Source organism: Podarcis liolepis (assembly GCF_965112155.1).
Source record: "Podarcis liolepis genome assembly, chromosome: 18".
NCBI classification, from domain to species: domain Eukaryota; kingdom Metazoa; phylum Chordata; class Lepidosauria; order Squamata; family Lacertidae; genus Podarcis; species Podarcis liolepis.
The window spans coordinates 1604659-1632540 of record NC_139572.1 but is presented as its reverse complement, the minus strand read 5'-3'; the positions used below and the strand labels follow the sequence as shown (position 1 = coordinate 1632540).

Here is a 27882-nt window from a genome sequence, read left to right as displayed (position 1 = left end):
GAGTAAATGGTGTGTTAAAGCAGGGGGGGGCTTTCTTTGTCCCACCCTCCCTTGACTGGACTGTCACTATTGATTAGACCTGGTTCAGCACTATGCTCTCCTTGGGGATATAAGAACTCATTTTATGATCTAGCCCTGGGAGAATCCACCAGGGAACCCTCTGGGAGCTGTCCCAGGTCCTGAAGCATCTGACCTTTGGTCTAAGATGGGGTCTTCTTCTGCTTCTTCTCTGGCGATCCCTCGTAGCCGAGTAAGATTGTCTTCCATAAACACAGTTTTAGCAGTGAGTCTGTAAGTGTCTGTGGAGGCCAAGTCTGGATCCACACATCCTTCCACAGTGGGGACATTGGTTTCCGGGTGGGAGTTGATCCTGGTGAGGGTTTGCCAAGTGTGCTTTCCTCTTAGCACGTTTCTCCCTTTCGTCCTGAGTTCGAGCATCTTCAAAACCCACGACACCTTTGGTCAAGGCTGTTCTCCAACTGGAGCGCTCGCAGGCCAGTGTTTCCCAGTTGTCCGTGTTTATACTACTGTTTTGTTTTTTAGGTTTTCCTTGAGAGAGTCTTTGAACCTCTTTTGTTGACCACCAGCATTACGCTTTCCATTTTTAAGTTTGGAATAGAGTAGTTGCTTTGGAAGGCGTTAATCAGGCATCCGCACAACATGACCAGTCCAACGAAGTTGAAGTTGAAGACTCATTGCTTAGACACTGGTGATCGTTGGAAGACAGTAAGGAACCCAAGTCCCTGCAGACGTTGCTGGACTGCCGTTCTGTGGTGTCTTTATTCTTTTAAGAAGGATTAAAGGGAATTTACCAGGAACACACAATTCAGTCTGAGACAGATTGCGTTGTATAATAGTAAGAGGCTCACACGAGCCTGCAACCGGCTATCTGCTGTTCGTGTGAAAAGGAGAATGTAACTCTGCTACATAAAGGAACTTGCTAGTGCAAGTTAGGAAGGATATTAATAAACAATATATCCTCTCCTACCTTCATCACCTCGAACTCACCTCGAACTCCTTGGAAGGGGGAAAGCTGGGCTATAAATGCAATAAACCACGTGTGTGTTGAATAATAAATTAAAATAGCATCTCTTTTTCTCTATGTGTGCATAACAGTGATATCTATCTATCATCTATCTATCTATCTATCTATCTACAGTATCTATCTATATATCTATATCTATCCATCTCCATCTCCATCTCCATCTCCATCTCCATCTCCATCTCCATCTCCATCATCTCCATCTCCATCTCCATCTATCTCTATCTCTATCTATCTCTATCTCTATCTCTATCTCTATCTCTATCTCTATCTCTATCTCTATCTCTATCTCTATCTCTATCTCTATCTCTATCTCTATCTCTATCTCTATCTCTATCTCTATCTCTCTTCAGGTTACAGACTCTGCTAACCCAGAAATAGTTAAGAACTTTGCTTCAGGATGAGAACAGAAATCATGCTCCAGCGGCGCGGCGGTAGTGGGAGGCCCCATTAGCTAAAGTGGTGATTCAGGCTAAGAACAGTTTCAGGTTAAGTACGGACCTCCGGAACGAATTAAGTACTTAACCTGAGGTACCACTGTATATCATCTATCTATCTATCTATCTATCTATCTATCTATCTATCATCTATCTATCATCTATCTATCTATCTATCTATCTATCTATCTATCTATCTATCTATATCTATCCATCTATATATCATCTATCTATATCTATCTATCTATCTATCTATCTATCTATCTATCTATCATCTATCTATCTATCTATCTCTATCTATCATCATCATCTATCATCTATCATCTATCATCTATCATCTATCATCTATCATCTATCATCTATCATCTATCATCTATCATCTATCATCTATCATCTATCATCTATCATCTATATATCTATCATCTATCTATCTATCTATCTATCTATCTAGCTATCATCTAGCTATCATCTCCTTACTATTATCACAATCAGGAAAAAAGTATTTCGAAGCCGGGGAAATGAAGTCCCCCCCTGCCCTGTTTGGTTTTTCCCCCCAAGCGGCCTGGCTGAGGGTGCTTCGCGGTGCAATCTGTCTTCCTCCCCCACTCTCTCTCCGTGACGTTGGCCGGACTTTCTTCTCCCCAACCGCTCTGTAATTAATAAAATATAATTGAGCTATGCTGGCTTGTTCTCCTTTCCACTGGGCAGTGACACCCCGTTGCTAGAGCCTAATCAATACAATGTCATTAGGCAAAAGGCCAGAAAATGTGGTAAGGCAGCAAAGGGAGGAGGAGGACGAGGAGGAGGAGGAAGGAAGGAAGGAGGAAGAAGGAAAGGCTGTTTTAAGCCACCAGGGAAGATCTTTTGTAGAAAAAGCAAGGTAGAAGAACAATGGATGGAGCTCAGGTGCTAATTCGCATCCTCCGTAGAATTGAAAGTGTGTTTCACGTGGCAGATGAATATTACTGTATGGTCAACTCTTTCTGCTTCTCCACAGCCACCGATAATCCACTGGGAGATGGGAGGGTGTTCCCTGAAGCCAGGACCTTCTGTACACTAGCAATGTCCATCTTTATACCATCGAAGGCAGGACATTTAGCTTTTTGCACGATTTAGTGACCCCTCTCCCTCCACACACCCACAATATTTTATTAATTTATTTAAAGTCCTCCCCGAACCTAGAAAATTATGTCTGCTCTCTGTGTGTGTGTGTTTATGTAGGCTTCGAATCAGTGTCGGATTTTCGTATAAGCTAAATAAGCTATAGCTTAGGGCCCCACTTTCTTGGGGGCCCCCAAAATATTTAAAGGAGATGTACATTTCCAAAATATAAGATAAAAAACAAACCTACATACAGTTTGAGCTTCACAATTATTTTACTATTCATATACTTCTTCTTAATTGTATTTCACTATTAATATACTTCTTCTTAATTGCATTTCAGTTCAACAATGACTTGGATAAAATACATATTTTGTTACGTGCAAATGGCTTTAGATACCTATTAGGTCCATCAGTGACCTTATAGCATACATTCAACACAAAAAACAGTGGCCATTTGTTATTGACAAAGGACAGCTGGACATATAAAGGGCCCCATTACCTTCAGTAGCTGAGGGCCTCATCAAACCTAAACCCTGCTTCAAATAGACCCCCTTCTCCCTGAAATCCAGATTTACTGCTTAGAATGAGTCATTTCTTCACACACAGAGGAATACGAAGAACAAAGGAATAGCTCCGTTTGAATCGGGCAAGACCACACCTGGAACACTGTGTCCAGTTCTGGGCACCACAATTTAAGAAGGATGTTGACAAGCTGTAAGGTGTGCATGTGGGATGTGACCCATGAGAGGCAGTCAAGTACAACATTCCTTGCAATGCTAGAGAAGACATGCGAGGGAATGCTTGGTTCAGCCATTTCTTCCTGGCTGGAGCATCCGTCCTTTTGCATGAGATAGAAGGTGGACGTGACCTCACCTGTCCAGGTAACAAAAGGACGAGTCACACAGCACACCTCTCTCTTTTTGACTTCCTCCTTCGTTTGCTTTTAGCTAGGACTGCTCTGCTAGCTCTCAGCTAGCAGAGGCACTGGGACTATTCCCCCATATGGGGTAGACCCCCATGTATATATTTGTAACTAAGTCTGCCTTCAGGAATCCAACTGTGAACTGATGAGAGTAAACTTCTTCTATTGACTTTGAGTAAGATTGTGGCGTCTTTATTCTTTTAAGAGGGATTCAAGCAAACTTACCAGGAACGTACAATTCAATCCGAGACAGACTGAATTGTATAATAGCGAGAGACTCACACGAGCCTGCAACCAGCTATCTGCTGTGCATATAAAAAGGGGAATGTAACTCTGCTAAGTAAAGGAACTATGTGATATGATAGCCATGCTCAAATATATAAAAGGATGTCACATAGAGGAGGGAGAAAGGTTGTTTTCTGCTGCTCCAGAGAAGCGGACACGGAGCAATGGATCCAAACTACAAGAAAGAAGATTCCCCCTAAACATTAGGAAGAACTTCCTGACAGTAAGAGCTGTTTGACAGTGGAATTTGCTGCCAAGGAGTGTGGTGGAGTCTCCTACTTTGGAGGTCTTTAAGCAGAGGCTTGACAACCATATGTCAGGAGTGCTCTGATGGTGTTTCCTGCTTGGCAGGGGGTTGGACTCGATGGCCCTTGGGGTCTCTTCCAACTCTATGATTCTATGATTCTATGATTCTATGAACTTGCTGACGCAAGTTAGGAAGGATATTAATAAACTATATATCCTCTCCTGCCACCCTGAACATTTCCACAGTGCAGAGGAGGGCAACCAAGGTGATCAAGGGTCTTGAAACCAAGCCTGATGAGGAACAGTCGAAGGAGCTGGGTATTTTTAGCCAGGAAAAGAGGCGACTGAGAGGAGATATAATAGCCGTCTCCAGATATCAGGGCTGATTTCCCTAAGAATGGAGAGGTTTGATCTTCTTGCAGTCCATGGGACTCTCAAGAGTCTCCTCCAGCACCATAATTCAAAAGCATCAATTCTTCGGCAATCAGCCTTCTTTCTGGTTCCACCTGGAGGAGGAACCGGCAAGCCACTCCAGTTTCCCTGCCAAGAAAACTCCATGGACAAAGACAACAGCCCAGAGATGGAAAGAAGAAAAAGTCCCGACCAGAGAAGAATGGCAGATCAAGTTGATGGATTGTGCTGAAATGGCAAAAATGACCAGAAGAATCAGAAATCAGGAAGGCCAAAATTTTAATAAGGAATGGGGGAAATTTATAGCATCTTAAAAACCATTGTAAAACAGTTAAAAGCGTTAGTGGAATAACACTTGTAATTCAACGGTGGATTTTGGACGTAATGGAGATGCAAAAGATTTTGATTATTATAAAAGATGCAGGAGGAAATGATTAGGAGAATGGAAGGCCAGGAGAATCTGTGGAATCTTGTTTCTATATTGTATGTTGATATGCTATTGTAAAATTTTAATTTGAAAAAACCCAAATAAATAAATTTACCAAAAAAAGGTCCAACGTTAATCCTACTCCAGACCGACCCGAATGGACAAGACTAACTGCCAATGAATTTCAGTGTGTCTGCTTTTCATATAATGTAAATGCAACCCAAGACCTAGAACACCATTGAAGAAGCTGTGGTTCTTCAGATATGTAGCCCCAGTAATCCCAGAAGCGAGCGGAGCCAGTAGTCAGGGATTATGGGAATTGGAGTCCATAATAAATAATAAAGATATTATTATTATTATTGTTGTTGTTGTTGTTGTTGTTGTTGTTGTTGTTATTACATCCATTGGGTTATAGCAGGCATAGGCAAACTCGGCCCTCCATATGTTTTGGGACTACAACTCCCACGATCCCTAGCTAACAGGGCCAGTGGTCAGGGATGATGGGAATTGTAGTCCCAAAACATCTGGAGGGCCGAGTTTACCTATGCCTGGGTTCTAGGTCGTCCCACTCCCCACATCCCCTGATCTAAGTAGCAGCATTCACTGTTGCATGTAAGAGATGGAAAGAAGAATGACTCAGTTTAGAAGAAGCATTGGCCTCTCAAGAGAGGAGAATGCCTCTTAACAGAATAGGGATGAGGAAGCCACTGGTTCTCCAGATGTTGTTGGAGTCTCCTGGTAGAGAGGATAGCCGATAGCGAGGGATGTTGCGAGTTGTACTTCAAGAACATTTGGAGGGCCAAGAGTTCCTCACATCGTTTTAGACCCAAGGTAAGGGACGCGGGTGGCACTGTGGGTTAAACCACAGAGCCTAGGACTTGCCGATCATAAGGTTGGCGGTTCGAATCCCTGTGACAGGGTGGGCTCCCATTGCTCGGTCCCTGCTCCTGCCAACCTAGCAGTTCGAAAGCACGTCAAAGTGCAAGTAGATCAATAGGTACCGCTCCAGCGGGAAGGTAAACGGCGTTTCCGTGTGCTGCTCTGGTTCGCCAGAAGCGGCTTAGTCCTGCTGGCCACATGACCCGGAAGCTGTACGCCGGGTCCCTCGGCCAGTAAAGCGAGATGAGCGCCGCAACCCCAGAGTTGGCCACGACTGGACCTAATGGTCAGGGGTCCCTTTACCTTTACCTTTAAGGTTATTCAGGACCTGGGACAGCTCCCAGGAGATGCTGTTGTGGCTCCTCCTGGGGATGATGAGAATTGGAGCCCAGCAGCATCGAGAACAGAGGTTCTCAACCTGTGGGTCCCCAGATGTTGTTGGACTACAACTCCCATCACCCCTAGCTAGCATGATGGGAGTTGTAGTCCAACAACATCTGGGGACCCACAGGTTGAAAACCACTGCCATATAGGATAGTTCCACATGAATATACTTTGTAACTACAGTGGTACCTCGGGTTAAGTACTTAATTCATTCCGGAGGTCCGTTCTTAACTTGAAACCGTTCTTAACCTGAAGCACCACTTTTGCTCATGGGGCCTCCTGCTGACGCCGTGCCGCCAGAGCACGATTTCTGTTCTCATCCTGAAGCAAAGTTCTTAACCTGAAGCACTATTTCTGGGTTAGCGGAGTCTGTAACCTGAAGTGTATGTAACCTGAGGTACCACTGTAAGTCTGCCTTCAGGGATCCAACTGTGAATTGATGATGTGAGTAAACTTCTTTTATATACTTTACACAAGATTATGGCGTGTTTATTCTTTTAAGAGGGATATAAGGGAACTTAGTAAAGGTAAAGGGACCCCTAACCAATAGGTCCAGTTGCGGACGACTCTGGGGTTGCGGCGTTCATCTCGCTTTACTGGCCGAGGGAGCCGGCGTCCAGCTTCCGGGTCATGTGGCCAGCAGGACTAAGCCGCTTCTGGCGAACCAGAGCAGTGCACGGAAATGCCGTTTACCTTCCCACCGGAGCGGTACCTATTTATCTACTTGCACTTTGACGTGCTTTCAAACTGCTAGGTTGGCAGGAGCAGGGACTGAGCAATGGGAGCTCACCCCGTCATTGCGGGGAATCGAACCGCCGACCTTCCGATCGGCAAGCCCTAGGCTCTGTGATTTAACCCACAGCGCCACCCGCGTCCCTAACAACCCCTTAGGAGAGCATATTAGAGCTAAGGAAGGAAGGAGAAAAGAAACTGAAAGAAAAGTGAGGAGGATGGAAAGAAAGAAAACAGGAAAAAACAAAGGGAAGGAGGGAGGAGGTGGGGTGTCAAAAAAAGGACACCAGGGCTTTTAAATTTCATTTGTGTGTGTGTGTGTGTGTGTGTGTGTGTGTGTGTGTGTGTGTGTTGGGTTTTTTGGGGGGGGGCGGCAGCTCCTCCTTCCTCCTTCCCCGCAGATCTATCATAAACACTTCAGCCCTCGACACATAAAGATTTGTTTTCTCTGCTGGGGCAATCGATAGATATACCCTGGGAAAAATATTTCCTGGCGCCTCGGCTCGCCCGCAGTTGTCCAGAGGCGACCGCAAGCCAGCTTTCCGTGGGTGGGTGGGGCGGTGGGAGAGGCGCCCTGGTTGGCTGGGGGATAATAAAGGAAAGATTTCCATTTTGGGGAGGGGTCGGCGGTGGAACAGAAAGCGCACCTTGGGCAATTCATTTGGGGGGTGGGGGGTGAGGGCGAGGGACTTTCCCCATGCTCCTTTCCCCCCCCCTCGGAATGGGGGCGCGCGCGCGCGCGCGCTGCAGGCTTAAAGAAGAAGGGGGGAAAAGGTCTCTGCCCTCGCGGCGCTTACAGTCCTCATCGATCTCAGTGCGGAATATTTTCTCCCCAAGAAACGACTCGGCTTTCAGGGAATCGAGGAATGAGCTACGAGAGCGAAGGGGGTAATATGTTCACCTTCCAAGGATCCGCAATATATTGAAAACACGCGCAAAAAACCGTTATCGTTTTTTGTGTAGACCTCGGGGCAGAGATCCGGCGTCTTCCTTTCCTTCGTTTGAAGCGTCCCAGGCAGGCCAGTCATAGCAATATCAGCATTATATTTTATAATAATTGAGTGTATTATTCAGGGGCTCCCAAGCTATTATTATTATAAAATGTTGGTGGTTCTTTACTGTTACGCTGTCTGCCTAGTATACTTTTTGACACACACACACACACACACACACACACACACACAGAGCTCTGCCCCGAAGACCTTGCAATCGCGATAATATTTCTATATGTTCAGAACCCTGATGCCCGGAACACCAAGAAGGCATTTTGTCAGATACGCGGCATATAAATGAATTAATTCAAAGTCTTAATTTAATTTACCTAGGTCTTCCTTTCTTGGGGGTGGGGAGGGGGCGGGTTGGCAGTCGACAACCAACCACCCCTAGAAAATCCCTAAAAGAACTAAGTTCGGGTTCCTTCTCATCTCTCCAGAAATAAAGTGGAATTGCGTTCCACCAAACCCGACCTATGGAAAGCGATGGAACTAAGTTAGGCTGGGGGGCGGTGGCGGAGGGAGGCAGTTGCCCCCCCTCCAAATCAAGTAAATAAAGAAAAAATACTTAACTGACCAACTGTGTCGCAGATAACTAGGTTCTCCCCCCCCCCAAAAAAAACCGTGCCCCCTCAAATAAATCAAGGCTACGGCCATGGGTGCGTGTTATTAGTTCCTTTCTGTTTTCACTTTCAAACTTGCTTTTATCTCGTGAACCGCCCTGATATCCTTTGACAAAGGGCGGTGTATATAAATCTAATAATAAAAATAACACTCAAAACCGCTGGGTTTAAAGGAGGTGTCTCTGCCCCGTGGCGCCTACAATCAACATTCGGATCATCACGCCGAAAATTCTCCCCCGAGGACACGACTTTCCAGGTTATTTTTGTTTATTTCTTTGGGTGGGGTTTTTTTGGGGGGGGGTGTTGCTTGTTTTTGTTTTGTCAAACGTGGATATTTTCATATATTGGCGGCGTGGGCTGGCAAGCCAAGTGGTTAGAGCATCTCTGGCGTTGCTGACGCAAGGTCCCAGGTTCAGTTCCTGCCATCTTCAGGTAGGACTGGGAGTGTCCTACCTGGAGAGCAGCTTCCAGTCAGTGCAGGCTCTACTGAGAGAGATAGACCGAAGCTCAAGACTCCGTAGAAACCTGCTTCCTGTGTCCTGTTTCTCTGCCCTTTTTGAACAGAACAATGAGGACTGGCGCCTTGCGCTGTTTTTAGAGGACGTGCCGCAGCTCAATGATAGAGCGCCTCCTTTGCGCACAGCGTCCCAGGTTCGGTTCTCGGCATTCCTCGGGGGGAAAACCCCTTCCTGGAACCCTGGAGGGCCGCTGCTGCCAGTCCGTGTCGGCAACGCTGGGTGGACCTTCGGTATAAGGCAACTAGCTGTCTTGGAAAGCAAGTGGCCAAACGCGCTCCCTTCGGAACCCAGGGTTGGCTAGCAAACCGTGTTCTCCGCGGTGGGAGGCAGCGATGCTTCTCAATCCAAGATGCTGGGAATCGCAGGAGTGGGGGGTGGGTGGGGGAGGGAGAGAAGGCTCTTGGGATCGGGTCCTGCTTGCGGGTTTCCCACTGAGGCGCCACAAGAACCGCATGCCGGATTAGACGCTTGGACTACTGCCATGCGCTCTCCGTGGGGCTACCTTTGAAGGCGACCCGGAAACTACAACTAATCCAGAATGTGGCAGCCAGACTGGGGACTGGGAGTGGCCGCCGGGACCACATAACACCGGTCCTGAAATACCTACATTGGCTCCCAGGACGTTTCCGAGCACAATTCAAAGGGTTGGTGCTGACATTTAAAGCCCTAAACGGCCCAGTAGACCTGAAGGAGCATCTCCACCCCTATCGTCCAGCCCGGACACCTGGGTCCATCTCCCGAGGGCCTTCTGGCGGTTCCCTCCCTGCCAGAAGTGAGGTTACAGGGAACCAGGCAGAGGGCCTTCTCGGTGGTGGCGCCTGCCCTGTGGAACACCCTCCCGTCAGATGTCAAGGAAATAAACAACTACCAGACTTTTAGAAGACATCTGAAGACATCCCTGTTTAGGGAAGCTTTTAATGTTTGATGCATTACTGTATTTTAATATTTTGTTGGAAGCCGCCCAGAGTGGCTGGGGAAGCCCAGCCAGATGGGGAGCGGGGGTATAAATAATAAATTATTATTATTATTATTATTATTATTATTATTATTATTATTATTAGCATGCTGGCGGATCCAGCTCGGGAAGAGGCAGGCGGAAGGAGAGTGCCCAGGGTCTCTTAAATCCCATTCAGAGGAAGGCCTAAGGAACTCTTCCCACTCACACACACCACATCTGCCTTAAGGGGATTGCCATTTGCATTCCGTCTCTAACTTTCTCCGCCTTCCTCTCCCAAACGTTGGGATCTGGGCTCCCTTGGCCAAAAAAGTGTGTGAGTGTGAAAGAGAAAAAAAAGGGCAGTGAGAGAAAGAGGGAGAGAGAGAGAAAGGAAGAGAGAGAAGATTTAACTTTGAATTAATTCAACTTGCTGCATTATAACATAGCACATGTGGATAGTATGGCACGTATCAGAGTGTGTGTGTGTGTGTGTGTGTGTGTGTGTGTGTGTTACAAAAATATCTAACATGGACGAGCGATCTTCTTTTCTTACCGGCGTCTGTACCTAACTTAGCGATCATGCTCGTTTTGCTTCTCATAATAATAATAATAATAATAATAATAATAATAATAATAATAATAATAATTTATTATTTATACTCCGCCCATCTGGCTGAGTTTCCCCAGCCGCTCTGGGAGGCTCCCAATCAGTGTTAAAAACAGTACAGCGTTACATATTAAAAACTTCCCTGAACAGGGCTGCCTTAAGATATCTTCTGAATATCAGGTAATTATTTATCTCTTTGACATCTGATGGGAGGGCGTTCCACAGGGTGGGCGCCACTACCGAGAAGGCCCTCTGTCTGGTTCCCTGTAGTTAAGGAATATTAAAAAGGACGACGCATTTGGGGGCCGAATTTCTGAAGGGATCCAAGATGCGGGGGAACCTGCGGCCCGTCCAATTGACCCTCGTTTGCCTTCCCTCCTCCAAACTTTTCCTAGACCGCCCCCCCTCCTTCCCCCCCCCCCGCCCTACCCCCAAAGAAAGGAAAACCCATCGCATAATAAAACTCATTTTTTTAGTTCAGACTCCCAGCGTTTCTAGGGCTTAAACAGGAGGATGGGAGAAAAGGGCCGCGCCCGGCTAAGTCCCACTCAGAGTAGACCCATTGAAAATCAATGGGCTTCAAAGGCAGGCGCGCCCATTGATTTTAATGAGTCTTTGGACACATGAAGAAAGAAAGAAAGAAAGGAAAAAAGCGAACGGGCTGTATCCAAGAGATTTATATTGGAGTGATTTAATTTTTTTTTAAAAGGATCGCAGAGTTTTTATTTGTTTATATTTGAAGGAACACATTAGTAATAGTAATAGCAATAAAACAACAAAAATAATAATTCATAGTTGGAGAATAGGCATTTCAAATTCCTCGGATTCTTCTACAATCCGCTTGGTTTGTTTTCCTTCATTTCAGGGGATGAGATCTGAAAAACACATTTGCTTAGGACTGGTCGCAATGGGATAGTCCTACTCCGAGTAGATTGATTTGGATTCAGCGAGACTGACTTTTTAAAATAAATAATAATAATAATAATAATAATAATAATAATAAACAACTTTTTGCAAAGGAGAACCGTACAGATCTGCTAACTCGGCAAGGCTGCAATCCGAGAAGCGCTTCAGCCGGAGCAAAACGCGCGGAGCGCAGCGAGGTTTACTTCAGGGGAAACCACGCTTAGGGAATCGGTTTACGGAGCTGCTGCCTCCCCGCTTTTTACACTCAGCGACTAGGGACGGAATCTTGCGCATCTCTACTCAAAAGTAAGCCTCGCTGTCTTCACTAGCGCGCAGCGCCAAAAACCGCCGGGTAGGTCCTTTTAAAAAAATAAATAAAAAGGGAATCCTACTTAGAGTAAGTCCATTGAAATTGACGGAGCCAAGCAAGCAATTTCTTTTTATTTAATGGGTCCGCTCTGAATACGGCTAAACGCGAGATACTTCTGAATAAACCTGACCACGGATCTGCTTTTGGAAGTTGCGCACGGGCGCCATAGTTTAATACTCAAAAGTCATTTGGCACGGAAGAGGCGGGTCTAGAGAAATAAGCTATAATCCTTACAAAAACCAAAAGCCTTTTACTTTGGAGTAAAGCCCAATTCAACATATTGGGACTTCTGGAAACTGGAAAACGCCATTCATCCTTTTAAACTTAAACAAACCTTGCAAGGTGATGTCGAAGCGTTTATCGTTACCATCGCCATTAATACGAAAAACAGGTGGCGTGCGTCCAGTTACATTCTGAGTAGACCCACTGGAATTAATGAACCTTAGTGGGGAGGGGTCATGCTCTTTGATTCCAGCGGGTCTTCTCTGAGGAAGAGTAATGTTGGGTACAAATTCTTTCGTCATCTCCATCTGAACACAGAGTAAGGACTTTGGCGCAATGAGTTCAAGTGGCGGCGATAGGATCACCCACAGTCGGGCAGCGCCTTTTATCGGGGGGCCCTCATCCGCCACAGAAGTGTGGCAAGCTTCCAGCTCCGGCAGAGCTGTTCCTCAGGCTCAGCGTTGCGCCAAGAGGGAGTTGCGCTGCTGCGGCCTTGAGCGCAGACTGCCTTGTCTCTCCATCCCTAAACTGGTCTCAATAACTTCAACAATCAGTCTGATTATTATTTGCGCTTCTTCCCTCTGGTTTCTTTTAAAGATTATTTTTCTTCTCCCTTCCTCCCTGCTCGCCTGAGGAAGAACTCTGTAGAACCCGAAAGCCCTCCGCACTTCCTGTGACGTTTTGGAGGGTCGCAATAAATATTAAACTCCTCCGCGCAGCGCCTGGTTTTCTGTCGCGCATCCAAAAATACCGAGAAACTTAAAGTCCAGGAAGGTCTAGCTAGGAAGTTTTGCGATCACCGCGGAGGTGGGGGGGTGAGGTTGGAAATTCGACAATATTTTGGAAGGAAAGGGAGATCTGTTCCTAACAAGCCCTGCTTTGTAAAAGAAAGAAAGAAAGAAAGAAAGAAAGAAAGAAAGAAAGAAAGAAAGAAAGAAAGAGAAAATAAAAGAAAGAAAGAAAGTTTGGGTGCCTGTGTTGAGATTTGTGCTTGCAAGTAACTCTAGTCGTGCCGAGACCAGACGCCTTGAAATTAAAGGGCAAGCCTCATTTAAGCCCATTAACGTAAATAGGCCTACTCTGAGTAGGGCTTAGTTAGCCATAACCCACTCTATGTATCTACGAGCACAGGGTATATATATCTATATTCCCCGATACATGACACTGCAGGAAAGCTTTGCCATTGGGCGCCCAGTTTCCTTAAACTGTAACCTCCTCGAGTGCAGAGACCCTTCCCTCTTTCTCCAACGCTTCCCCAGCCCCTTACAGATAAAGCCAACCCTGTACATGAAGAAATAGATCCTACGGTTCATATTAAATCTATCTAATTTAGAATACAGCAAAGGCCGGGACACGATCCAGCAGCTCCTTTGCTCCTAGACACGCTTCCCTCATTACCACTGAGTTTCACCAGGCTCGCTTCCGGTGGGAAAGTTAACCGTGTCTACTCTGAAGCAAGCCCAGTTGAATCCAACGGGCCTTACTCCCAGGTACGGGGGAGAGGGGAGAGTTAGGACAGCAGCCTTCAAGCCCCATTTAAAGCAGAAATCCTCTGCTTAAATCTGAACAGGATCCTTCCCTAAATCACCAGCCAGGTACCGGCTTATTCCATCTTAAAAGGGAACAGAACGGCAAATTCCCTTCTCTCAGGTATACAAATTGGGAAGCGGGTTAAGTTCGGCTGGAATCTGTTACGTGCAAAATTATATTGTAGTTCTCAAGTGGTCCGGGGGTGGGGTGGGAGAATTGTCAGAAGTTCAGCTTACACTCGAGTAGGACCCTGACAGGGGCCTTCCAGTTTTCAAACGTGGGGAGAAAAAAACATTTCAATGTCTCCAATTCTCCTCCTCACATGTTAAAAGGGCATCTTATAGGAACCCTATGTGGATTTAAGATTTTATATCTTCTTGGGAAGAAATATGGTCTAAAGTTTGCAATCCTTACCTCCCCACACCCCCTTGAACCTGGGAGTAAGCTCCCTTGAATTAGTTGGGCTTACTTCTGAGTAGACCGGCTTAGACTTGCGCTGTATACCCGGACGTCTTCCAGCAAACCTTAAGGAGACAGGAAGGACTGATTCCCCCCCATTCAGTGTAAATAATATCATAACTCTTCACTACTGTCGCGCTTGGAAACGCTACCCTCCATGTTCGTGCCAGTGACAATCGCAGACTCGGGGCCCTGGCGCCCAAACAAAAAGTTTAAAGTAATCTAATTAAATAATATTTTTTTAAAAAAATTGCAAAAGAAATCAAGAAACCCCGTGCATTAATGTTGGGTATTTTTTAATTGTCCAACGCGGGGATTTGGGGGCGATCGTTGCTGTTGCAAAATTTCCATATTTCCATATATTACCATTATTGCCCAGATTTCCATATAATACACACCAACGCGGGGAGGATGTCTCGGAAGTGATTCTGTCGTGAGTGGACGACTCGGAAATGTGTGTTAAACTCTAGCTATGCGAGTAATTTTTTTATCTAACGACAGAATCCGGGCGCCTTGCAAGACACCGGCGACTTATACTTCCAAGTAAATTCGCCTTTGATTAATCCGGGAGTGAATATAGAACTTTAATCAAACACCAATAACCGTCTCCAGATTTCTGGTCTGGACGGGAGAATTGCAAACATTTTGGGGTACACTTTGAGGGGGTTCCACCCCTTAAATTAGATATCTGCACAGATATATAGAAACACATACACACATAGAGTCGCCTATGGAGATGTTTGCGTTTCTGACTTCGTGTATGTGTTACCCTGATTTTCTCTCCCCTTTCAGCTTTTCAGCCCTCGGAGATCTTAAATCATCCCAGGCCTTTGCAACAGAGCAAGTTGATTCTACTCAGAAGTAAAGCCCATTGTTTCCAGTGGACTTTCCTTGCTCCCTGGTGATTGTGTTCCTTGCTCCTCCTCGGTGAAGGATTGCGAGGCGAGTCGGCCTAAGGTTTAGGAAGGAAGCGGCGGCGGGGTGAGGGTGCGCGGAGGAAAAAGAGATCCCTCCTGCGCTGGGAATCTGCGATCTGGCCTTGACTGATCCTGCGAGGGCAATTCCGTCCCTCCGTTTTAAAACCCCAGACCTTGGAATGACGATCCATTGATGTTGGGGGTTGTTTTTGCGGGTGGGGGCGGGGACTAGTCTAAAATAAAATAAAATAAAATAAAATAAAATAAAATAAAATAAAATAAAATAAAATAAATCGTTCTGTCCTGGCCCCTGGATAAATCTTTCCTATAGTCTTGCTTCGCTCTGGGAAAACTCTTAAGTCTTGCGAGCGGCGATTTTTTTACGGATAGATGATCCGTTTTATATAAATGCAGGTGTGTGTAGATCAAAAGGTACCCTCTCGGAACATATTTTTCCCGCTTCAGGAACAACAAGGATTCGTCTTTTTATTATTCATTATGATCCGGGGGTTGCAAATGGGACGGTTCAAGTTGCCATCCCATCACACACACGTTTCCTCGAGAGTAAGCCCCTGTCCAACTTACTTCTGTGACTAGACGGGTCTAAATTTGCACGGTTTGCCGAGGACAAGGGGCTTCCGGCTAAAATCCCCATTGAAAGCAACGGATATGCATAAGACTATTTTAATATACTCCTCTATTTTCGCAGGGCGACAACAAGTCTGGAACCGGCTTGTCCAACAAGTTGGGAAAGCCAAGATGCTATATTTAAAAAAATGTCCAAAGCAATCAAACCACGAGAAGTTCTAAAAGTGTTTAAGTCCCCCCCCGCCCCCCACAACAAATCAGTAGGTCTAAAAATATCCTTCTACAACCAACTAAAAAAAAGAAAAAAGAACCACAAATAAGCCAGGCCAAAAATCAGGCATACTCTAGAATACAACAATAATGATGAGCGTATTTGAATACGGCCCATGATTTAGCTGGCTTCACGCAGCCCATAATAATACCAGTGGCTTGTTGTTGAGCAACAGAATAGAGTAGACCCATTGGAATTGATGGGCATGCCTGACTTAGGCCCACTAACTTTATTTTATTATTTAGTTGGAATAATATGATGATGATGATGGCACGCCCCAAAATTACTTCTCCTTCTATCTCTTTCTCTCTGATTCGCTTTTTCCTTTCAGATCCCCTCTCCGGTCAAAACTTAATTTTTTTTAAAAGGGAAATTTGGTAACAAGGAACCGGGGCGCGTATGTGTGTATATATTGTATATTTTGCCTTCTTTTTTCAATTTCCGGGAAAAGGTGCTTCCGATGCGCGCTGACGGCTTCTTAAGCAACCCTCAACCCCCATCTGTTTTAGCTATCTCCCCCAAATTTATTTTTAAAAGCGCGACATGTATCTTTGCCACCAGAAAGCAGATTTTAAAAGCGAGGCTGTAAATCCCTCTGCGCGGCTTCGCCAACAGCCCAGAGGAAAACCGGATTGAAACCGGATTGGACTGACTTCAGAGTAAACGCGCCTTGAATCGGATCACACACACGTTCCTTCCCTCTGGAGTAGCAGACCTCGCTGCCTCCTCTTCCGTTCTCTCTAAACGCCCCTTTCTGTCCCCTCCCTCCAGCTAAATCGGGCTGTAACCCCCCCCCCAAAACCCCATTTATCTAGGAGGTAAGTCCCCATTCAACCCAACACGGTTTACTCCTGTGCAAACTTAAGAAAGACCTGGCTGGGAGTTGAGTGCGCTGTCAATCATTACCTCGCCAAAGGCGCCCTTACATCATTTTCCTTTTGTACTTTGTGCAGTTAGAAACCAAAGTCCAAAGAAACCTTTCAGGCTTGGCGATCTTGCAGATTATTCCACACACACACACACACCCCGCCGCCTCCCAGCTGCACAAATTCCCCTCTTCCAAACCTCGTGCGCGCGCACAAACTTCAGGGCAAGCCAGGCTAGATTTCTGAGCATCACTTTATTCAACGTTCTGCGCTAGCCCAGAAAAACTTGAGGTTTGGGGAGAGAAGAGGTTTAAGAGAGCCTCTGGGGGCCGGAACTTGATAGGCTCAGGAATTAGCTGTCGTTTCCTCTCCCCCCCCCCGCGCCCCCTTGTGCAGTGCAAGTAATCTAAAAACAGCAGCCACCACCCCCAAAACACGACCCATCGATCGCTTCCCTACAATCTGGAAAGGGCTGCTGGCGCACTCAGAGGGAAGTAACAACCGTCCGAGACGCCACACACACACACACACAAACATAACACACCCCACCATTTCTTAAAAATTATCCATCTGCAAACAGAAAAAAAGAAAAACGGGATTTCTGCAACCTCACTATCAATTTTACTGCGGCATTGATTTTATTTCTTCGTCTCCCACCTCACCAGTCTGCTTTCCCCGGAAACATTTGAACCACAATTTATTTATTTTTTTGAACCGCAATATTAGCCATTATTTTCCCCACTTGGCTGTTCAGTGCGGATAGAGGGCTTAAGTTTAGAGGACCCATAGAGTTAAAAGGTAGCGCTTTCTTTCTTTCTTTCTTTCTTTCTTTCTTTCTTTCTTTCTTTCTTTCTTTCTTTCTTTCTTTTCTCTCTCTCTCACACCTACAATTATACAAACAAAAAAATAATTTCCACCCAGTTCCACCAGAGTATTAGGGCCCTGCTGTTCCTCCGGTTTAAGATTCTCAATCTGGCTTGATGATTTAACTGTTAGTATTTATAATAATAGTAATAATAATAATAAACCGCGCGCGCGCAGTCTTAGCGAAACTGACAAGGCCTTGCAGATTTCACTGGGGGGCGGGGGGGGCTGCATCGCTTCGCTCTTTTTTAAAAGAGAGAGAGAGAGAGAGAGAGAGAGAGAGAGAGAGAGAGAGAGAGAGAGAGAGAGAGAGGAGAGGGGGAAAAAATCTCTCCCCCTCTCTGCGTGAAACAGACAAGGGGCTGGTAAATTTCCTCCCGAACAGGCAAGATCCTGCGCCAAATTGATCGGAATGGGAGTTTAATCGATCGGGCTCCGCATCGATCCGCATCGATCCCCTTCCCGTCGCTTAGCAAGCCTGGTGAGCGCGCGCGCACCCAGCCCCACTGCAGCAAAAACCAAGGAAAGAATCAATCGGTGGGGTTTATGACGTGTGTTTATGTGTGTATGTGGCTTAACTTCCTTGGTTCTTTTAAAAAAAAACTTTTTAAATTATTCTTTTAACAGCAGAAAGACCCCTAATATGGGGAGGTGTTCGCGCGTCCCGCCTTCTTAAATTGAAGTTGTTGGGCAGTTGACCGGGAGCATCCTTGTTGGTTTCGATGGGAATATTCTGGAGGAAATCGGCCTGTTGGTTTCAACCTTGTGCTTGCAGATAAAAAAAAATCTTTGCAATTAAAAAAAAAGAATAAGAGAGAAAGAAAGGTGGGGGGAGGAGAATGCAATATCCTTTCAACAGTGCCCTGGTTTCAGTTTTGCTTCTCAGACAAGGTATCACAAACGACGCTTTTTGAAGCAGAGCGCGGGCGCGCGCGCCTCGATTTATCCACGCGCCCACGCGTAAAAAAGTGCACACTCGAAGTTTCTCTGCAACACAGCGTCCCTGAACTTGCAAACCGCCTCCTTCCTTTCCTCTCTTCCTCTTCTGCCTGCCTCTCTCTAACGGATGATGCCCAAACGCGCATCTTTTGGCTGTGTGTGTGAAACAAGCGGCTTCTGTTGCCTACGCTACTCTTTTTTTGCGTGTAGGGGAATGGAGAACGGCAGGAGGAATGTTAAAGAACGTGGGCTTTATACTAATAGAGGTTGCTTCTTGTTGCATTATCGAGAGCAACAATAACTGGCGTCGTATAAGTCCTGCTCAGAGTAGACCCATTGGGATGAACGGACTTCTCTAATGGTCTCAGTTTCAATGGGTTTGGTCTGATGGGTGGCCCCTAAAATTTTGCCCTACTCAGAGTAGACCCACTGAAGTTAGGTTCATTCATTCCTTTTTCCCTCATATCATAGAATCATAGAATCCTAGAGTTGGAAGAGACCACAAGGGCCATCGAGTCCAACCCCCTGCCAAGCAGGAAACACCATCAGAGCACTCCTGACATATGGTTGTCAAGCCTCTGCTTAAAGACCTCCAAAGTAGGAGACTCCACCACACTCCTGGGCAGCAAATTCCACTGTCGAACAGCTCTTACTGTCAGGAAGTTCTTCCTAATGTTTAGGGGGAATCTTCTTTCTTGTAGTTTGGATCCATTGCTCCGTGTCCGCTTCTCTGGAGCAGCAGAAAACAACCTTTCTCCCTCCTCTATGTGACATCCTTTTATATATTTGAACATGGCTATCATATCGTTTTTATTAGTTTTACAATAATACTTTCCATTGGCATATCTCCTCTTATATTACACATTTTGGCTCTTCAGGGCCCTGACTTCCTTCAAACCTTCCTTATGATTTTCTATCTTTCATTTCAAATTTCTGCATTTTCACTATTTAACCATTGCCTTAAAATAAAATAAAAAACATCATACATTCCTATTCTTATCTGCAGTGGTTTTTGCACCTTTCCTTACAAAGCTTCTTGCAATCGTATCAATGTATTTGATTGACTACAATTGTCTTTCAAATAATTTACAAATTTGGTCCAGTACTTGATGAACTTATGGTCCCGATGTTTTCAGATTCTTCCCGTCATTTTGGCCATTTTCGCATATTCCGTTAGCTTCAATTGCCATTCTTCCTTTATTGGTAGTTCCTCTTGTTTCCACTAGGATCATTCATTCCGATGCCCCTTCTCTGAGTAAGGCTGCTTTGGGTACAACTTCTTCTTAATTCTAATTAATTAATTCATATTGACACAATGAATAATAATTGCAATTAAAGTTAAATGTTGGAATATTCAGGGCACAAAACAGAAAGCACTTCTTCACATAGCGTTATGGAACAGCTGGTTGCAGGCTTGCATAAGCCTCTCAGTATTAGATTCCTGGTAAGTTCCCTTTAAAAAAAGGTAAAGGACCCCTGACAGTTAAGTCCAGTCGTGTACGACTCTGGGGTTGTGGCGCTCATCTAGCTTTACAGACCGAGGGAGCTGATGTTTGTCCTCAGACAGTTTTTCCGGGTCATGTGGCCAGCATGACTAAGCCACTTCTGGCGAAACCAGAGCAGCGCACAGAATCGCCGTTTATCTTCCCGCCAGAGCAGTACCTATTTATCTACTTGCACTTTGCCGTGCTTTCGAACTGCTAGGTTGGCAGGAGCTGGGACGGAGCAATGGGAGCTCACCCCGTCGCAGGGATTTGAACCGCCAACCATCTGATCGGCAAGTCCAGAGGCTCAGTGGTTTAGACCACAGCACCACCTCCGTCCCAAGTGCCACCCCTGTCCCAAGTTCCTTTACATCCCTCTGAAAAGAATAAACACGCCATAATCTTGTGTAAAGTATATAAGTAGTTTACTCACATCATCATCAGTTCACAGTTGGATCCCTAAAGTCAGACTTAGATACAAAGTATATACATGTGGACAGGGACGCGGGTGGCGCTGTGGGTAAAACCTCAGTGCCTAGGATTTGCTGATCGTAAGGTCAGCGGTTCGAATCCCCGCGGCGGGGTGAGCTCCCGTCGTTCGGTCCCAGCTCCTGCCCACCTAGCAGTTCGAAAGCACCCCTAAGTGCAAGTAGATAAATAGGTACCGCTTTATAGCGGGAAGGTAAGCGGCGTTCCCGTGTGTGGCACTGGTGCTGGCTCGCCAGTTGCAGCTTCGTCACACTGGCCACGTGACCCAGAAGTGTCTTCGGACGGCACCAGCTCCCAGCCTCTTGAGTGAGATGAGTGCGCAACCCTAGAGTCGGTCACGACTGGCCCGTATGGGCAGGAGTACCTTTACCTTTACCTTTATATACATGTGGATCTCTCCCATATGGAGATAGTCCAAGTGTCCTCTGTTGGCTTGAATCCCTAGCTAAAAAGCTGCTGTTCCAACGGTGGAGGAAGTCAGAGAGAGAGAGAGAGAGAGAGAGAGAGAGAGAGAGAGAGTTAGTTGCGTGCCTTGTCCTATTCTTACCTGAACAGGTAAGATCACACCCACCTCTAGTCCCATGCAAAGGAAGGATGTCCTAGCCAGGAGGAAACAGGAAGTTTTCAACTGGCTGAACCAGACATTCCATTGCATGTCCACTCTAGGAAAACAAGGAATGTTGTACTTGACTGCTACTTATGTATCACATCCCACAAGTCCAACCCTGCTGGAATGCAAGCATCTCAGCTAAAGCATCCATGACAGATGACCATCCAACCTCTGCTGAAAAACCTTCAAGGAAGGAGAAGTCCCCCAGCTCTTGAGGGAGTCTGTTCCATTGTTGAGCAGCTCTCAGCAGCAGAACGTTCTTCCTTTCTTGCAACTCAAAGCTGTTGGTTCAGACTCTACCCTCTGAGGCAGGAGGAAACAAGCTCACTCCATCTTCCATGGGACAGCTCTTGAGATATTTGAAGACGGCTATCCTAGGCTAGTGGAAGTGAGAGATGGACCATCAAGAAGGCTGATTGCCGAAGAATGGATGCTTTTGAATTCTGGTGCTGGAGGAGACTCTTGAGAGTCCCATGGACTGCAAGAAGATCAAACCTCTCCATTCGGAAGGAAATCAGCCCTGAGTGCTCACTGGAAGGACAGATCCTGAAGCTGAGGCTCCAATATTTTGGCCACCTCATGAGAAGAGAAGACTCCCTGGAAAAGACCCTGATGTTGGGAAAGATGGAGGGCACAAGGAGAAGGGGACGACGGATGACGAGATGGTGGGACAGTGTTCTCGAAGCTACCAGCATGAGTTTGACCAAACTGCGGGAGGCAGTGGAAGACAGGAGAGTCTGGCGTGCTCTGGTCCATGAGGTCACAAAGAGTCGGACACGACCAAACGACTAAACAACAACAACGTCCTAGGCTATCCTGTCTCCTCCCGCTCTCAACCAGGCTCAACATACCTGGATCCTAGTCCTGGTGGTTCCATGTACTTGACAAAATTGATGACCATTACAATACCTTGCGGGAGCAAATTCCAGTAGTTTAACTGCTCTTAGGACACAGATTCCATGTACACACACACCCTCAATTTAAAGCACATTTAAAGCGCGCACACAGTGCTCCCAGAAAGAGAGTATCCCAAGAACTGCAGTTTACTCCTCAAAGAACTACAATTTCTGAAATCTACTACATACGACAGTTCCCATAATTCTTTGCTTTACATTCTTGGGCTGCATGCAGGTAAAGTCTATGATCATTCATCAACTGGTTACGTGAAGATCAGACTGTGAGTTCCACAAGCCCAGGATTCCTGATGCTTTTGAAAATCACAACTTCCTTCCTTCCTTCCTTCCTTCCTTCCTTCCTTCCTTCCTTCCTTCCTTCCTTCCTTCCTTCCTTCCTTCTTTCTCCCTCTTTCTTTCTTTCTTTCTTTCTTTCATAAATCCTTTCGGTCGTCTTTTCCTTAGTATCGAAAACTAATTAAATAATCTGTTAGCTAACACGTTAAATTGAGATCCACTGCTAGCTTTAATGATGTCAACAGTGGAATTGACAGAGAGATGGAGACCAGCCTGTCAATATCATCCATCTCTGGTTGTGGCTGGGGAGGGGGAGGGAAAGGAAAGGGAGGGTTTCTCATCATGCTAGACCTCAGGGACTTCCAACAACCCTGAATGTCAGAAGGAAGCAGGACAGGCCTTGCTCACACAACGCAGAGTCAAACAACGGGAATTTGTTCCCACAAAATGTTGGGCAGGGAAGACTTGGGTTCAAATTCAGACATGAAGTTCACTAGGTGAGGTCTTGGGGGTCAATCGCTGCCTCTCAGCCTAATCTGCCTCACAGGGTTGTTGTGAAGGTAGAATTAGGGGTGAGGGTATAAAACCATGTAGACCACCTTGAATTTTGAAGGATAAGTCTAGTTTCCTTCCTGTTTTCCCAGTGGCCAACCAGATGTCCTAATGGGAAACCATGAATGGAACTAAAATATTTATTTATTGCATTTATAACACAGGTCCTAAAGAATCTACATCAGCTCCCAGTACATTTCCAGGCACAATTCAAAATATTGGTGGTGACCTTCAAAGCCCTAAACGGCCCAGTAGACCTGAAGGACCGTCTCCACCCCCATCGTCCAGCCTGGACACTGAGGTCCAGCCCTGAGGGCCTTCTGGCGGTTCCCTCCCTGTGAGAAGTGAGGTTGCAGGGAACCAGGCAGAGGGCCTTCTCGGTGGTGGCGCCCGCCCTGTGGACAAGGCAATAAACAACGATCTGACTTTTAGAAGACATCTGAAAGCAGCCCTGTTTAGGGAAGATTTTAACGTCTGATGTTTTATTGTGTTTTTAATATTCTGTTGGGAGCCGCCCAGAATGGCTGGGGCAGCCAGCCAACCACCAAATGTTGTGGTTTTTAATGTCTAATGTTTTATTGTGTTTCTCCACTATGGAACCATTGGCATCTAGTTAGTGATGCTCATATAACGGGTCTACTCGTGTTGTACGATTAATGTTGGCTACAGCGCCCTGATCAGTTGAGCTAGCCACGGGTTTTTCCCGGGCCACCTGGAAGATATGGAAGAGAACATCTATCGCTTTCAGAGAAAGGTTACCTTTGAGATCCGTCTGTGGAGAAGGGAGGGAGGGAGGGAGAGAGAAATCAATGCACGCTATAGTGTGAGATTGAGAACGACAACATCCATCTATCACTTAGAGCTTCGATGGGATTAGAATAGTCTTGTCAACAACCGATGGCTTAAAGAGACCATCTCAACAGCTTCTCCCTCTTCTGCATTTGAGCTCTCACACACAAACAAACCTATCCCCTTTCTCGATTCGTCATCACTGCCACAATAACGGCTTGGGTACCCTAATGGCCAGAATCAGAAAGGGGAGCAATTATTTGCTGTGATTCTGCACGGTGCAGGATGTCACAAAACCATAAGAATGTGAGAAAAGTCTGCTGGATCAGGGCCTGTTGAGGGAGTCTGTTGGTTCAGACTCTACCCTCTGAGGCAGGAGGAAACAAGCTCACTCCATCTTCCATGGGACAGCTCTTGAGATATTTGAAGACGGCTATCCTAGGCTAGTGGAAGTGAGAGATGGACCATCAAGAAGGCTGATTGCCGAAGAATGGATGCTTTTGAATTCTGGTGCTGGAGGAGACTCTTGAGAGTCTCATGGACTGCAAGAAGATCAAACCTCTCCATTCGGAAGGAAATCAGCCCTGAGTGCTCACTGGAAGGACAGATCCTGAAGCTGAGGCTTCAAGACTTTGGCCACCTCATGAGAAGAGAAGACTCCCGGGAAAAGACCTTGATGTTGGGAAAGATGGAGGGCACAAGGTGAAGGGGACGACGGAGGACGAGATGGTGGGACAGTGTTCTCGAAGCTACCAGCATGAGTTTGACCAAACTGTGGGAGGCAGTGGAATATGCAAGTTAGGAGCTAAAAGGCACCTTAAACCTAGGTTACGGGCGTAACGACAGAATGCCGAGATGCTTTTTAAATATGATAATAAGGATACAAAGCTGAAAATGAATTAACTGCAGCTGAAATATTATGTTCCTTTTTCACATGGTCTAGTCCAGGGGTCAGCAAACCTTTTCAGCAGGGGGCCGGTCCACTGTCCCTCAGACCTTGTGGGGGTTGGACTATATTTTTTTTGGGGGGGGGGGAATGAACGAATTCCTATGCCCCACAAATAACCCAGAGATGCGTTTTAAATAAAAGGACACATTCTACTCATGTAAAAACACGCTGATTCCCAGACCATCCATGGGCTGGATTGAGAAGGCAATTGGGCAGGATCCGGCCCCCGGGCCTTAGTTTGCCTACCCATGGCCTTCAGTGTAGGACTCTGTGTAGAACTCCATACTCTTCAACATTTCACTGATAGAAATAGGGACATTCTTCTTCTTCCTCTTCTTCTTCTTCTTCCTCCTCCTCCTCCTCCTCCTCTTCTTCTTCTTCTTCCTCCTCCTCCTCCTCCTCCCCACCCATCTGACTAGATTGCCCCAGCCACTCTTGGCAGCTTCCAACATATATAACATATATAACATGAAACATTAAAAAGCTTCCCTATACAGAGCTGTCTTCAGATGTTTTCTAAAGGTTGGTTCAAGGTTGGATAACTCCATCCTCTCCAAAGTTTCTCCTGTGAAAATAGGGACGTCCTATTCCATCCCCTCCAACATTTCTCCTGTGAAAATAGAGACATCCTATTCCATCCCCTCCAACGTTTCTCCCATGGAAATAGGGACGTCCTATTCCACGACCTAGGGATGCGGGTGGCGCTGTGGGTTAAACCACAGAGTCTAGGACTTGCCGATCAGAAGGTTGGCGGTTCAAATCCCCATGACGGGGTGAGCTCCCGTTGCTCGGCCCTGCTCCTGCCAACCTAGCAGTTCAAAAGCACGTCAAAGTGCAAGTAGATAAATAGGTACCGCTCTGGCGGGAAGGTAAACGGCGTTTCCGTGCGCTGCTCTGGTTCGCCAGAAGCGGCTTAGTCCTGCTGGCCACATGACCTGGAAGCTGTACGCCGGCTCCCTCGGCCAGTAAAGCGAGATGAGCACTGCAACCCCAGAGTCAGTCACGACTGGACTTAATGGTCAGGGGTCCCTTTACCTTTTAAGGAAAAATGGGATATTCCTGGATCAAATCAGAAACCTGGGCAGCTTCTGTAAATCTGGGTCTGTCCCTGGAAAACAGAGACACTTGGAGTGTCTGGGACGCTCTCCCAAATCAGGGCAAATGGAGATGGTTGTTCGTTTGTTCCTTTTTTTGGCTGGGGAGGAGAGGAAAACATTTGCCTTGCGGTCCGACTGCAGAAGCTGTTGTTTGTTTTTAAAAAGCCACGATCAGGGCAGAGTTATGGCATTAAGCAGATTACAAAAGAAACCTCTGGGAGGACGGAGAAGCAAGATGGAGATGGACAGAGGGGGGGAGGGGAACTGAGGAAGGAGCAGGCAAGCAATTGAGTGCCTTTATCAATATTTCTCCCGAAAATGTATAATGCATTTTCTTTTCTGAAAAATTAATAACCTTGCTTTGTCTCTATCGACGTTTTCCTCCGGCTCGCGGTGGACGTCCAGTGGAAATCGAGCAGGGAGGGAGAACGCGCTGGCTGACCCCCAGAAAGTCCAGTTTGGGTAGCCTTTCAGGGCTGGCAGCAGAAAATGGACCTCGTTTCCAGACATCAAATCTCATTTGGGTGTCTGGGAGCTGAAGTCTCGCAGCGAACCCTGCTGTTCTAGCCAGTTGCAAGCTCAGTGTTGCAGCCGGCGTTTATCCTACCCAGAGTAGGCCCATTGAAACCAAAGGACGTGGCTTACTTCCTTTAGTTGGTACTACATCACTTTTTCTCCAGTTTTGGGCAATTAATATTCTTGCTGCCGTGGTTGCGTATAAGAACATTTTCGTATTTTCATTTAAGATATATGATTCTTGTTGTTGTTGAGTCGTGTCGGCCTCTTTGTGACCCCCTGGACCAGAGCACGCCAGGCCCTCCTGTCTTCCACTGCCTCCCGCAGTTTGGTCAGACTCATGCTGGTAGCTTCGAGAACACTGTCCCACCATCTCGTCCTCCGTCGTCCCCTTCTCCTTGTGCCCTCCATCTTTCCCAGTCAGGCCATCAGTGAGGAGCATCATCCCGGTTTCTATGAATTGCTGATCTCCAGCTCGTAGACTTCCCACAGGGATCTGGTCAACCACTGTGAGGACAGAATGATGGATCAGATACATCTCTGGCCTGATCCAGCTATTTTCTTGGTGCATCTAGCTGATTACTTGCCTGCCAGGTCTTCTCCTTGCACCGTCAGCACTGATATTGGTAATATTGGTAAATAAAGGTAATATTTACATGAATTACTCCATCCACTTTCCTCTTTGGATTGTGGCCCCAGAAGGGAACGTGGCAAAGATGGTGAGATGTGATCCACGAGAGTACAACATTCCTTATAATGTTAGAGAAGACATGCGAGGGAATGTCAGGTCCAGCCAGTCGAAACTTCCTGTTCCTCCTGGCTGGAGCATCCTTCCTTTTGCATGTGACAGAAGGTGGGCGTGACCTCACCTGTCCAGGTAACAAAAGGACGAGTCACGCAGCACACCTCTCTCTTTTTGACTTCCTTCTTCGTTTGACCAGCTTTAAGCTAGGACTGCTCTGCTAGCTCTCAGCTGCCAACCTAGCAGTTTGAAAGCAGGTCAAAGTGCAAGTAGATAAATAGGTACCGCTCTGGCGGGAAGGTCAATGGCCTTTCCATGCGCTGCTCTGGTTTGCCAGAAGCGGCTTAAGTCATGCTGGCCACATGACCCGGAAGCTGTACGCCGGCTCCCTCGGCCAGTAAAGTGAGATGAGTGCCGCAACCCCAGAGTTGTCCGCGACTGGACCTAATGGTCAGGGGTCCCTTTCCCTTTTGCCTGCCTTCAGGAATCCAACTGTGAACTGATGTGAGTAAACTTATTCTATTGACTTTGAACAAGATTGTGGCATCTTTATACTTTTAAGAGGGATTCAAGGGAACTTACCAGGAACGTACAATTCAGTCTGAGACAGAGTGAATTGTATAATAGCGAGACGCTCACATGAGCCTGCAACCAGCTATCTGCTAGGCATGTAAGAAGGGGGAATGTAACTCTGCCACGAAAAAAGAACTTGCTAGCGCAAGTTAGGAAGGATATTAATAAACAAGATATCCTTGAGAGCTTGTGTGGTGTAGTGGTTAAGAGTGGTAGTCTCGTAATTTGGTGAACCGGGTTCGCATCTCCGCTCCTCCACATGCAGCTGCTGGGTGACCTTGGGCCAGTCACACTTCTCTGAAGTCTCTCAGCCCCACTCACCTCACAGAGTGTTTGTTGTGGGGGAGGAAGGGAAAGGAGAATGTTAGCCGCTTTGAGACTCCTTAAAGGGAGTGAAAGGCGGGATATCAAAT

General features: G+C 46.4%; 1 long non-coding RNA gene across 1 annotated transcript; it reads left to right on the top strand.

The window, feature by feature from the left end:
- The first annotated feature begins 238 nt into the window (after nucleotides 1-238).
- On the top strand, nucleotides 239-27443 carry LOC310697641. Its single transcript, XR_014521128.1, has 3 exons — nucleotides 239-726; nucleotides 2924-3387; nucleotides 26942-27443. It is a non-coding gene; the product is annotated as an uncharacterized lncRNA (long non-coding RNA).
- The last annotated feature ends 439 nt before the right edge of the window (nucleotides 27444-27882 follow it).